Below are 12,650 nucleotides of genomic sequence, written 5' to 3'. Positions count from 1 at the left end.
TAATGCAGATGTACAGTCCTTTTCATGATTTTTTAGTTATACATGAAAAAAGAGAGCTTGATGTAAATTGTCCTATCAATGTGTATTCTTTGCAATTACACTATTATTATTATTATTTCACAGGATTTATATAGATTTATATAGCGCCAACAGTTTGTGCAGCACCTTACTGTACAATATAAGGAAGACAATACAGTTACAATACAATTCAAGATAAGAGGGTTAGGAGGGCCCTGCCCCCGAGAGCTTTCAATCTAAAAGGAAAGCGACATGTGATACAAAAGGTGGTAGATGTGTGGTGAAGAGTTGTTTGAGACAGTAATAGGTAAAGGTGTGATAGGCTTCCCTAAGGGCTTTCATATATACATGTAGGCAGCCATATTTGCTTATTACATATGCAGGCTTTACTTTCTGCTTGGCTGTGCTAAATACTTTACTGTTTCTTTACACAATGTAAGTCTGTAAGTCACTGGCTGACACAGTGGAAACTATGCACTCCCTGTGGGACTGATGTCTTATCTCAGCAGCTGTTAAAGCTGAGCTTTGAGCATTTTTTTAATGGTGCCCCAGCAAGTATAAAATAAAAAAGCAGCTCAGGCTGCAATACTCTCCTCCTCTTTGATGTTGTCCCTGCAGTAATTTTGTTTAAAGGAGAACTATGGGGTTAGGGCTTTTCCCCATAGTTTTCCGAAGGGTAACGGGAGGACCCAAACTAGCGTCCTCCCGTTACCCAAAGCTCAGTATACCGCAAGCTGCAGTTTGCGGTATACTGAGACGCCGCAGCTGAAACGGATCCCGACAATTATGTCTGGATCTGCCAAGCTGTGTGAGTGACAGTTGGCTCTGCCTATCTACAGGCAGAGCCAGCTGTACCCACCCCCTCCCCGTCTGTTCCGCCAGTCAGCGCTGGAGGATCAGAGCGAGGAGGGGGGAATCCAGTCCCTCCCCTGTCACGGCTCTCTGCCGTGACAGGATCGAGAAGTGAGCAAACGCCGGTATGTGTTCGCTCACCTCCCGATCTACTGAGCCGACCTGTGACAGTTTCATTGTCACAGGTCGGCTAGAACGATGATGATGATGAGTGAAAAGCACTCACCTCATAGTTCTCCTTTAAGGTAATAGGTGTCCTCAGTGTTCCAGGTTGAATGAAGCCCAGCATTATTCAGTCCAGTAGACTGAGGACATCCTTTGTGCGCAGCAAGGAGTCATGAACCCACCACTTGAGGGAGCATCAATACAATTGACTGAGATAATTACAACAGTTGATATCTATCTATATAGATATCTATATATATAGATCTATCTATATAGATCTATATATATAGCATTTGGGGGGCAGAGTGGAAAGGGGGGCTGGATTTAGGCTTACATAATTAAGCACTGTTGTCCTAGGTGCTAGTCTACCCTATCTCTATTGGCTAATCCACAAATCTCTATGTTTAGCACAATTAAAAAGCATAAAGCAAGCTTGTAAAAAATGTGAAAGTCCTATAAAGGAATAACTGAAAGGTAAACCCTGATATTATCCCACAAAACATGTGCTTGTTGACAATACATTAAACTTTCTGTTTAAACTAGGTTAGTCATTTACACTCTCTGACCTTTAATAAAAATGTCTTCTATCACTAACTAGAACATGCAATGGAGAAAATTATAATACGATAAATCTTCATTGCAGTCAAGGACTTTTGAACTAGATACATAACTATAAATTTACCATTGAGATCTCAGTTATAATTTCTATAAAGATGTCTGGATTCATATTGCTCTAGTAAATATTTCACTGTTATGCAAACAGAATGAACTCTGCCAATATGACCATTTTATAAGCAGTTACTGATCAACTTGATATACTGTAGATGTTCCAGGAAAACAAGAAGGTTAAGGCTAAGTGCCCTACTCTTGGCTTTGATTGTCGGTTGTCTTATTTACTCTACATGGAGCACAATACAAAGGAAGTGTAACCTACCACCAGGGCCAACACCATTGCCCATTGTTGGGAATGTGCTGCAGATGAGAAGAGGGGAAATGGTAAAATCCCTATTGAAGGTTAGTTTTAAAGCAACTATAAAAAATAATAATGGCACTTAGAAGAAACTAAGGAAAATATGCTAGGAATCATGTATTACTATGCTGCATAAATTACCGCCACACAAAATTGATTTCTGTTCTGTCTCTCTTGTGGGTTGGGTACTGTCTGATCCCCAAATACCCTGGTATATGGTCCTTTGGTACTCCTTGGACCCCAGCAGTCATTTGTAAAGGGATTGTAATGGCAGTGATTTCTAACAGTCTCTTGTAACACTTCCCCACTCTGGCTGTCTTCTGCAGCATAACTTAACTCTCAAACCACACCTATAGCATGCCTGCAGTCTCTGGCCATCTCCTGTGGTATGTCTACAGTTTCTGACAGTCTTCTGTAGCACTGCATATTGTACATTGAATATTGTGTGTGGCCTCTGATATCTGAGACCACAGTTGAGGCCTCCTATACCTTGTATGTTGATGACCAGTGCCCGATAGGTCTTTACTGCTGTCCTGAGGTTCTGTTAGAAGGTATGAACCCCAGACATGACTGTGACTCTTTAAGCTCAGTTTTTTTAACCACACCTACTGCTGTGGTGAAGATGAGTTCAGTTGACTGCTAAAATCCTGGTAGGACGACTACAAATGCAAATTTTGTTGCATTTTGTAAAGGAACCTGTCCTTTAAAGTGGCGCTATTTTCAAATTTTTGCACACGCTATGAATAGAACATTTGTAAGCGGCCTGGCCATATTGATGTGCTCAAAGCTGAATTTATATGAGTAAACATTAACCTTTGTCTTTTGCACTCATATGTTGCTGGTACTTTTTAGTGCCGAGAGCAATGTCCTACCCTAAGTCCCCTATCGCATTAAACCTTTTTTAATATTTAGGCCTCATTCACACGAGAAACGGTCGACACGTACAGCTCCATGCTGCATGCACGGCCGTATCGGGCAGCACCTAGAAGGACAGGTGCTGCGTGTGATTAGTATGCAGCCCCTGTCCTTCTCCATTGGCTGCATAGTCCTATAGAGAAGGACAGGGGCTGCATACTAATCACACGCAGCACCTGTCCTTCCTGGGAGCTGCCCGATACGGCCGTGCACGCAACGCGGAGCTGTACGTGTCGGCCGGTTCTCGTGTGAATGAGGCCTAACCCTAACAAGAAAATTAACCCTAATATTCACTCTTCCTGTGACACAAATACTCACCTTCCCTGTAACCCTAACCCATCCTGTAACCCCAATATTAACATTGCATAATGTAAACTTAAAGGGTGAATTCATCCAAAATTGACATTTCATTTTTTTACTGGATGTTGTCAATCACCTAACAGTTACAACTTGAATTCCTGGGACTGCATACCTGTGGCCATTATAAGTATTGCTCTTCCTATTGGAATTTTTAATTTTATACTATGGAGAATACAATGAGAAGTTCTGGGATACACAATGGTTGCCAGGAATACCAGAAACTCCCAGGTGAATGGGAACAAAGCCAGGAAGTCAGGGGATCTGGTTGTTGGTGCAGAGAAGGCACATAAGATGCCATAAATATCCTATCAGTTCATCAAGCTCTATGTTTAGCTAAAATATCACTTTTGGCTGAACTGAATTGTTAGCATTATATTTGCATACTTAAACTTACTTTACTTTGAACAGTTTTATTACATTAGGCCAGCTATTTTTTTGATTTAGGAAAATATAATATGCTGCTAGGCACATGATTTTTTTAATGGCAGCATAGTAATGTACACCATTACTCACTTATGTTTGTGTGAGTAAATGAAACATCTGAATGGTTTAAGAAAATGCAGTAAAAATACCTACTTGTAAATATGTTTAATATTGTCAGTGATAGACAAGCAGCTCTAAAAAAATTGCTGTGTTTATACTGCAGTTTAAAAAGAAATATGGTTCGGCATATACTGTTTATTTTGGCCATAATTCCTTTTATAACTTTTATAAATTAACCCCTATATGTTGTCAGTATCAACCAGTTATATTTCTGGACCAGTTGGCTCCAGGCGACACTAGAGCCAACTTGTTCCAACGCTCTTCCTACAGTTTTCATGCAAGTTTTATCCTGAATTGTGTAACACTTCTGTGTGGACGTACCTTTGTGTGTTCTAATCGCTGCCACCAAGAATCCAGACTCTTCCTGTATTCTCTGTTCAATAGTTTTCTTGCCCATCCCAAAATTTCTTAGCATGGTAAGTGTAAACCTGCGTAAATCTTTCCACTGTTCCCCACTGGAAAAAACAACTCCTAAAACAAAGTCAAATGCAATTATGACCAAACTAAATACTACTAATTGACCTAAATGTTAATTTTCCACAAGCCTATCGTATCCTCGCACAAATGAGTCAAGAGTGGGAAGTCTTCCACGGGAGTCAAACTCTTCTGCATGCTCTATTAATGCTTCTTTGACCACTTTGTAGCCACACAAGACAACGATAGGATTGTCAGCACCATCTTTGGTGCTAGTTCTGTGCGAACAGCAACTGCCCGGCTATACGCTGGGGTGAGCTTTTATATATGAACACCTGAGTTTCTTTTTGATTACACAGCATAAGTGGGCTGAACAGAACCAAATCCTCCAGTAACAAACTGTGAAACATATCATTGCCTTCTTAAAACAAAAAGTATTTACATGATATCTCTTTCAAAAATATGTGAACTGCTGCTTTATAGCAGACTTTGTGATAATGTAAAAGGGAATGTTTAACTATTTTTAATAAGGATGCACCGATACTAGTATCAGTGCCGATACCAAGTATTTGGGCAAGTACTTGTAATCGGCCAAATGCTGCCAATACTTATCCCGATACCGGAACGTCCGTTATCATGAAGCCGAACAGCGAGTCATTACACACTATCCAGCTTCCCGATTGGAAGCTGGATAGCGGGAGCTGGGAGCATGGAGTCGGCTTCCCGGCCAATCAGGAAGCCGGACAGCGTGTAATGACTCACCCCCTGGCTTCCAGATTGGTCAGGAAGCTGGCCAGTCAGGAAGCCGGGCAGTGCGTGATTACCCACCCCCCTGGATTCCTGATTGGCCAGCCTGGTGAGGAGGGAGCATGGAGATGGCTTACTGGCTAATCAGGAAGCCGGGTGCCGAGTCATTACAAGTTATGTACTGGGAACAAGCATGTAACAAGTCAAGTGACTCAGAAAGTAATCAAAGTCAATGGGGTTGATTTACTAAAGGCAAATCGGCTGTTTACTTTGGAAGCGAATTTGAGATTTGCTGGGGATCTTTCCTCCCTTAGTTTAGTGAATGAGGTGAAGCTCTGCTGACTTCCATCACCCAATCACATGCAAGCAAAAAACCCCCACAAACCCCCCTAACCCATATCCCCTTTAACAAAAAAAAAAGTTGGAAAAATGGCATTGCTGTATAAAGTACTGCTGAGATTTGTAGTCCTCTATAGAGGGTGCCATTCTGCATTGCTGCAATGCAGAATGGGACCTGCTATATCGAACTACAAATACCAGCTGTACTTTATACAGCAATGCCATAAATTGGGCTAAAAAATAAAAACGTTTTCTTTATTAACTTACCTTCACCTCCTCTGGCTGTTTCCCGGTGGGGGAGGCTGCAGAAAACCACCCGTGGTGTGTCCATCTCAGCGCGCCCGTGTACTCAGACGGCTGTCTGCTGGGTCCTCACGGCCGAGGCTCAGGGCTGCCCCCTGCAATCCCTGCAGGCTTTTTTTTTATTCTCGGCTCCCTCCACAGTTTTCGGTGGCCGACGGGCCCCCTCGTCTCTGCGCCAGGAGTGTCGGAAAGACCTGATACTCCTGGCGCAGAGATGAGGGGGCCTGTCAGCCACCGAAAACTGTGGAGGGAGCCGAGAATGTAAAAAAAGCCTACAGGCACTGCAGGGGGCAGCCCTGGGCCTCGGCCATGATGACCCATCAGACAGCTGCCTGCAGCTGCAGATCGGCTGAGAGAGGAGACTCTGTATGCGGTGGCGTCGGTGGCTGGATCTGCCGGCAGCGACCACACCTTAGACCCCATTCACATTGAGCGATTCGCAAATCGCACGTTTGTTGCGTGATATCGTGCGTTTGTCGCACGATATCGCGCAAATGCTTGCATTGAGCAAGCTAGAATCACGGCAAAATCCGCTCCAAAAAGGGTCCTGCTATAGCGCAGCACGACCCACGACAGCGACGGACAGAGCCCCATTGAGATGCATTGGAGAGGGATATAGCGCGGTAAATAGCCGCGATATCGCGGGAATTACCGCGCGATAAATCGCTCAATGTGAATGGGGCCTTATGCGGCGCCCGTGATGGGCCCCCTGAAGGCCACGGGCCCTCGGGCAGTGCCCGACTGACTGAATGGTCAGTCCGCCCCTGGCTATGCACATAAATATTTGCAGAAAAATCGGTCGACCCAACAAGCCTGCTCGTCCAGAGTGTGTCTAACATCATCTGCTCCATAGTTTTTGGAGATCGGTTTGAATACAATAATGAAAGCTTTCAGAGACTCCTCAGCTTGTTTGCTGCCAACTTCAGGGACATGACTGGCACTTGGGGACAGATAAGTGGTGATAGAGTTCCAGTTGTAAAATACACTGTGGGATAGGAAAGCTGTCTTTACAGGCTGTACATTGTTGCCAATATGGTGGAGGTAGAAGTGGCAAGATTAAAGTGCAACTGAAGTCAAAACCTTAGTTTTTAGTCTTGGATAGAGTGGAGAGGGATTAGAACACCTGTCAGGTTTTTATTGCTGTTTGTGTCCCCATAAGGGAGATTCATCCCCTCTATATGTCCAGGTGACCATTATCACTGAAAGTGAAAGGAATTTTCCAATGAGGACACTAGTTCTGGTGACCCTGCTCAACACCATGGGATTAGGGTTGCCACCTTTTCTTCAAGCGTAACCCAAGCACTCTAACGACGCACGGATATTTGTTGGGGGGAGAATGAGTTGTGGCTTATTCATATGTAAATAGCGCCAACCATTAATATGTAAATATCAGAGTTGAGACTATTTTCAGTGGGGGGCCAGTAGCCCCTATCTTAATTTTGATTGCCCTATCTACCTGACCTCTTGTGTCCGGGTTTCTGCTGCCATGAAACCTGGACACAGCATTCAAAACCCGGACTGTTCAGGTGCATCCTGGACAGGTGGCAACCCTACGTGGAATTCCCTAACTTTGGAGGGATTTCCAATTACTTCTAAGGAAGGCCCTAGAAAGTCAGCAAGAGGACATGAATTAATCTGAAAAAAAGCATTTGTGCTTTAAATATAAAACCACTTATGTCTTACTGCCCTATTCCACTGCCACTGAAGGCCACCAGTATTGGAAGTTGCACTTACATGTTTCAGTTACAGCTCCACCTCATACATAGTGGTGCTCTATAAGTAATATTTATTGTTCTGTGTTGTCCAGTTGCAGCACATGCTTCCAAATATCATGAACTACGTTCCAGGACATCACAAGAGAATAAACACACAACTGACTAATCTCACCAACTTCATTTTAGAAAGAGTGAAGATGAACCAGGAGACGTTTGACCCTAACTCACCCCGGGATTATATTGACTGTTTCCTTATCAAACAGCAGCAGGTACAGTAACTGAAAAGATAGAAAATATTCTATATACAAATCTTCTGCATGCCAGTGGCGTCACAAGGGGGTGCGGCCCGCACCCGGGTGACACCATTGGAGGGGTGACACCAAAATGACTCACAGTCATTTTGGTGTCACCCCCCTCTGAAAAGTCGGCCGCTCGGTCATGGACCGAACGCCCGACAGTATCAGGAGAGAGGAGGGGACCCGGCGGTATACCTTATCCCGTCGGGTGACTGTCCCCTCCTCTCTCTGCCGGCGTCCATCACCAAGATAGCCGCCGGCCGGTATCAGAATACTGCGCTGTGACGTCTCGGCGGGGTGACACTCGGTTACCGCTACGGGTGTCACCCAGGCTCGGGACGCCCATGCTGCATGCATGTACATTTCCTAACAGATCACGTACATACCGTTTATATTAACCTCTCCAGGTGAAACACCAAAAAAAAGACCAAAGCATTTCTGTTAATATAAATATTCAAAGTGATACACCTACAGTATATTAAGTGAAGATTCTCAATTCATTTAGTAAATTGGCCTCGTAGTCCCCATTAGCAAGGCTGAGTGTCTCTTTTTTTCAGTTGTTGTTTTACCAAAACGTAAATCTTAAATAGCTCATATCACTAAAGACTCAATTTGAAAAGGTTCATAACATGCTTTATTTAGCCGTTTCTGTACTAAGTGCTATTTACTAATACTGGTTCTTTTATAAAACCTTCAGCATGGATGGTCTAATATAAAAGGCACATTATGAAGATTATCGCCCAGGTTATCACTAGCTTTCAGGATGGGGATAACTGTGATTTTCAATAAGTAGCTTAAGAAAAGCAGGAAAAGGAACTATCAAAGGTGGTGATACGATTATACTTTGTGAGATAACAGTGTATGAGAAAATAAGACCTTCAACAGCTAAAGTGTATATCGTGGCAGAAAAAAAGTGAGAAAAATATGTAGTAACCATCTAAAAATATACAGTATACCCCAGTGACGTGCCGTGCCTTCTGTGCTGGGTGAGGCATCCCCCAGCCCGCCATAGCTCCACCCCGTCCCACCAAAGCCCCGCCCCCAGCTCGGTAACAAAGCTGTGTAGGCAGGAGGAAGGGAGGAGCGTCCATGTCCCTCACTTGCTCATTATTGGTGAGGCATCGAGATCGATGTCCTCACTATTTTTTTATCTTTTTTTTTATTGGACAGCTTGGACCAATGGCACTTTGCTCACGCCTCTAACACAAGAGTAGAGGCTGTGACAGCTCTTGCCTCACTAGGTTAGGTTATACAAGCAGTGGTGGAGCCCGCTGCTGTGTAACCTAACTTAGCTGTCAAAAGCCAGATGCAGGGCTGCCTGTAATTAACAGGCAGCGCACCATCCATGACAGGTTACACAGTGGGGACTCCATTGCAAGTGGGGTTGTCAAGGTGCTGCTCACAACCTGGTGTTTCAGAGGAAAGGGGAGAATGCTGGCTGCCAGGGAATTGAAGGATAAAGTAAGAAAAAAATTGCTTTTTTTTATGGTACTCTAAGCAAAAAACTTGCATGCAGGGGGAGCCCGACTGCATGGGTAGATTTTTTAGTTGCCAGGAGTTCAGCTTTTAAGTCCTAGAAAAAAGGAATAAAACATACAGACCTAAACAACAAACAGAGTATGAAGCGCAGACGCTCAAAAACAGACAATCAGAGTTGAAGCCAGGTCAATGTAAAACTAACTAAACATGCCCTAAGCAATATAATAGTTTCTGTTAGGGCTCATTCACACAATAGCATTGCATCAATTGCACAATAACGTGCAGTCAATGCACCCTATCACACAACGCACCTAGCATGCATTACCATGCGCTGTCGCTATAGTGTGAAAGGGCCAATACAGTTTTCAATAATCAGATGCTCTTTTTAAAGTGTATTTCCACTTTTGCAACCAAATTGGCATAACACCTACTTTATATTTGCTACTTGTTCCCATTCACATAGCATAAGCTACAAAAAAATAAAAATAAAAATGCTTCTTGCAGTTTAAATTGTTTTTACATTGTAGTTGGGTCAGGGTTTCTTAACTTCTTGAGGGTTAACATTTCTACTTGCTTCTCCTTCTTTGTAATGTTAGGTGGGACTGTGAGGGGTTAAAGGATTACAGCCCTGGCTTTTGCATTATATGTTAAAGTGACACTAAACTCAGGATCAGAAAACTCAGAAAACTTAAAAATGCATTCAAATACCCTAACTATTAACAAAAATGTAGTTTAGTGTCCCTTTAATGAAGTTGATGAAACTCAATCCTCAAATTTCAGTCCTAGGTTTTTCTATAAGGACAGGTCATATTGAAGTTACTGAGAAAACCCTGGGATCAGCCTTGTTGCCTGCTGCAACAACGCATCTAAAGGGTAAGAAATATTTTGTAAGAATTTTTTTCAGTATGCTGCGCAAATGGGAGCACACAACGAACATATATAGGAGGAATTTTTTCAAAATTGAGTGCAAAAGTGAAAATACACTTTAAGATCTTACAGTAGATTGTGATGTATTGCAGACTTTTTGTAGTGAATATTTTAATGTGACTATTTCTAGACAGATGAAGTTTATGGGGCAAATAAAAATATTTGTGCGGGTAACTTATCATACCATAAGAAGTAAGTATAGCTTCTGCTTGCAGTTTTACAGCTTCACGTACATAATTATGATATAAAATAAAAGTCTGCGTAAGTACCATGATATTTTGCATTTCCAGGAGAAGGACAATCCCAATTTTAATAAGGAAAACATGACAATGACCATACTGAACCTGTTCTTTGCTGGGACAGAAACTGTAAGCACTACCCTGAGATATGGCTTTCTCACACTTATGAAATACCCTGAAATACAAGGTAAGAAAAACAAAGAGTGCGTCTGCCAGAAAATCTCCCTTGTTAGACTAAGGATTAATGTCTATTTATTCATATCAGGCAGATGTGTTAGACTGCTGCTGGTTAGAGACATTGCTGAATAATTCTAGCAATGTCTTTTTATTTCAAATCCCACACATATGCCAACACAGTTTAAACTACAGTTTTAGAGCTTACATAATTACAGCAGTGTTTAACTCTTTCGCTGCAAAGGCAGTTTCTGTGGGGTTTTTTACAAACATGTTATAATCCACATTATAGGCCTGAAAATTACCTAAAACCCCTGAGAATTATATATTTCCTGAAAGGACAGACCTTGTAGAATAAAATGACGCAGTTGCAAATTTTTACATTGCGTGATATTTGCACAACTCTTTATCAAACCTGAAATGTCAGTTAAGTTAATTTTCATGCACATGAACGCAATATAAAAACCTTTTTTTTGTAGAGTAGAAAAGATGAGGTTACACTGAGTATATAGATACCCAACATGCCAAGCTTAAAAATTGCATCCGCCCGTAAAACAGCAACAAAATACGGTAATTCTCCAGAGGGGACGCTTTAGAACCCTGTACACGTTTAGAGTTAACCATGAATATTGGCCTTAGAATGATTGCTTACACCCAACATGAGTAGAGAAATTGTTGTTTTCATACATCGGTGCACTTGACACGTATTTACATCGTATTTACATCTGTATGTGCACGTTTGGGGGGCAGTAAAATTTTGAAATATTTTTTTGGCATTTTTAAATTAATTTTTTAACTTCATTTTTGTAAAACATTTTTTTTACTTTACTTTACTTAATTGCTATCACATGGGGGGGTTCAAAATCCCCCTGTGTGATAGCAAATTAGTAGTTGCAGGTTCTCTTTAAGGTAACGTAGGGATCTATTACACCCCTAGTGTCCCCTTTTCACTGCAAAGAAGCTATTGGGGTTTTATAGCTTATTCCCAAGTTTCTATAGCCAGGGAGTGACAGCTGAGGAGCCAGATGTGATGCAATCAGCATCATTTCCAGCTCCATTCAGTGGAAAGGAGATCGGCAAACGGATGTTCGCTGGTCTCTCTCCCCGCTCCTTATTGACACCTATGTTGCCAGTTCTGGGCACACAGGAGGGAGAGCCAAGCCCGGAAACAAGACTGGGGTATCGGACTATGGTGGGGGGGTCACTCTTTACCAGCCCATGGAAGCGATCTGGTGGCAACTCAGCCACCCAAGTCGCTTCCATTATAAAGCTGACAATCAGCTTTACACAGGCAAACAGTTAGCTGCTGGGAGTCAGTTTACAGGGGCCCACAGCCAGCACTGTAATGGATATGGTGCGGACAGTCAAAGATATAAGGATAACTAAACCTAAACAGTACTAAACAGTACTATATTGCAGCTTACCAGTCCTTAGATGCAGTGGCTGCAATAATTTTCATGTTTCGGGCTAAAAACATTTTTACCAAGTACATAAAATACAAGTGGATTCTACCAGAAATGGCAGAAATACAGTGTCCTTGTCACTTCCTGGGAACTGAACTGGAAGTGTCATCTTCCTTTTGTAAACTACTAATTTTTCCATCCTCAATGTAGTGGAGGGAAACAAAGACAGACATGTTTGAAGTCCAGCCTAGGTGGCAGCCATGGATTCCACAATAAATACAATGACGGCGTAACCACTAAGGAATAGGAAGCGTGTATTTTACAGCATTACCTGGTGTAAATAAAGGGGTAAAACCTGTAAAAAAAGATACAGTCACTTCCTCTAAGGTCTATTAATTGTGATATAGTACATTTTTGTTTTTGGATTTAGAAAGATATTTAAATATGAAATAAACTAACTAAACACCAGCACAAGAAGTACTGATACGAGTCAGAGTTTACAAACCATGATCACTTACTCTTAGGGGTCTATTCATGAAGCTGCCGAGGGATCTGGCCGTAGCTTCGGCCGATCCTTCGGCTAGCTTCGGCCCCAGGACCCCTTCGGTTCAGTAGAACCGAGGGGGTGCTGCACGGGCTATTCACAATAGCCCGTACAGCTCCCGATCATGGCCGAGCGGCTCAGTCGAGCCGATCGCATATGCATCGGCTCGGCTGAGCCGTGCAGAAAGTCGAAGCTGGCCGAGCGGCCGGCCATTGGCCGGCCGACAGCCTGCTTCTGACAGCTGGGC

At 42.8% G+C, this 12,650-nt stretch overlaps 1 pseudogene; it reads left to right on the top strand.

Moving 5' to 3' along the window:
• Nucleotides 1–5,935: 5,935 nt before the first annotated feature.
• Nucleotides 5,936–12,650, top strand: part of LOC108797790 — a 12,715-nt pseudogene continuing 6,000 nt past the window's right edge.

The sequence above is a fragment of the Nanorana parkeri genome, unplaced genomic scaffold, assembly GCF_000935625.1.
Source record: "Nanorana parkeri isolate BGI_ZX_2015 unplaced genomic scaffold, ASM93562v1 scaffold1337, whole genome shotgun sequence".
Classification (NCBI taxonomy): Eukaryota; Metazoa; Chordata; class Amphibia; order Anura; family Dicroglossidae; genus Nanorana; species Nanorana parkeri.
The sequence above is the reverse complement of the archived record's forward strand: the minus strand, read 5'-3'. Positions and strand labels throughout refer to the sequence as shown.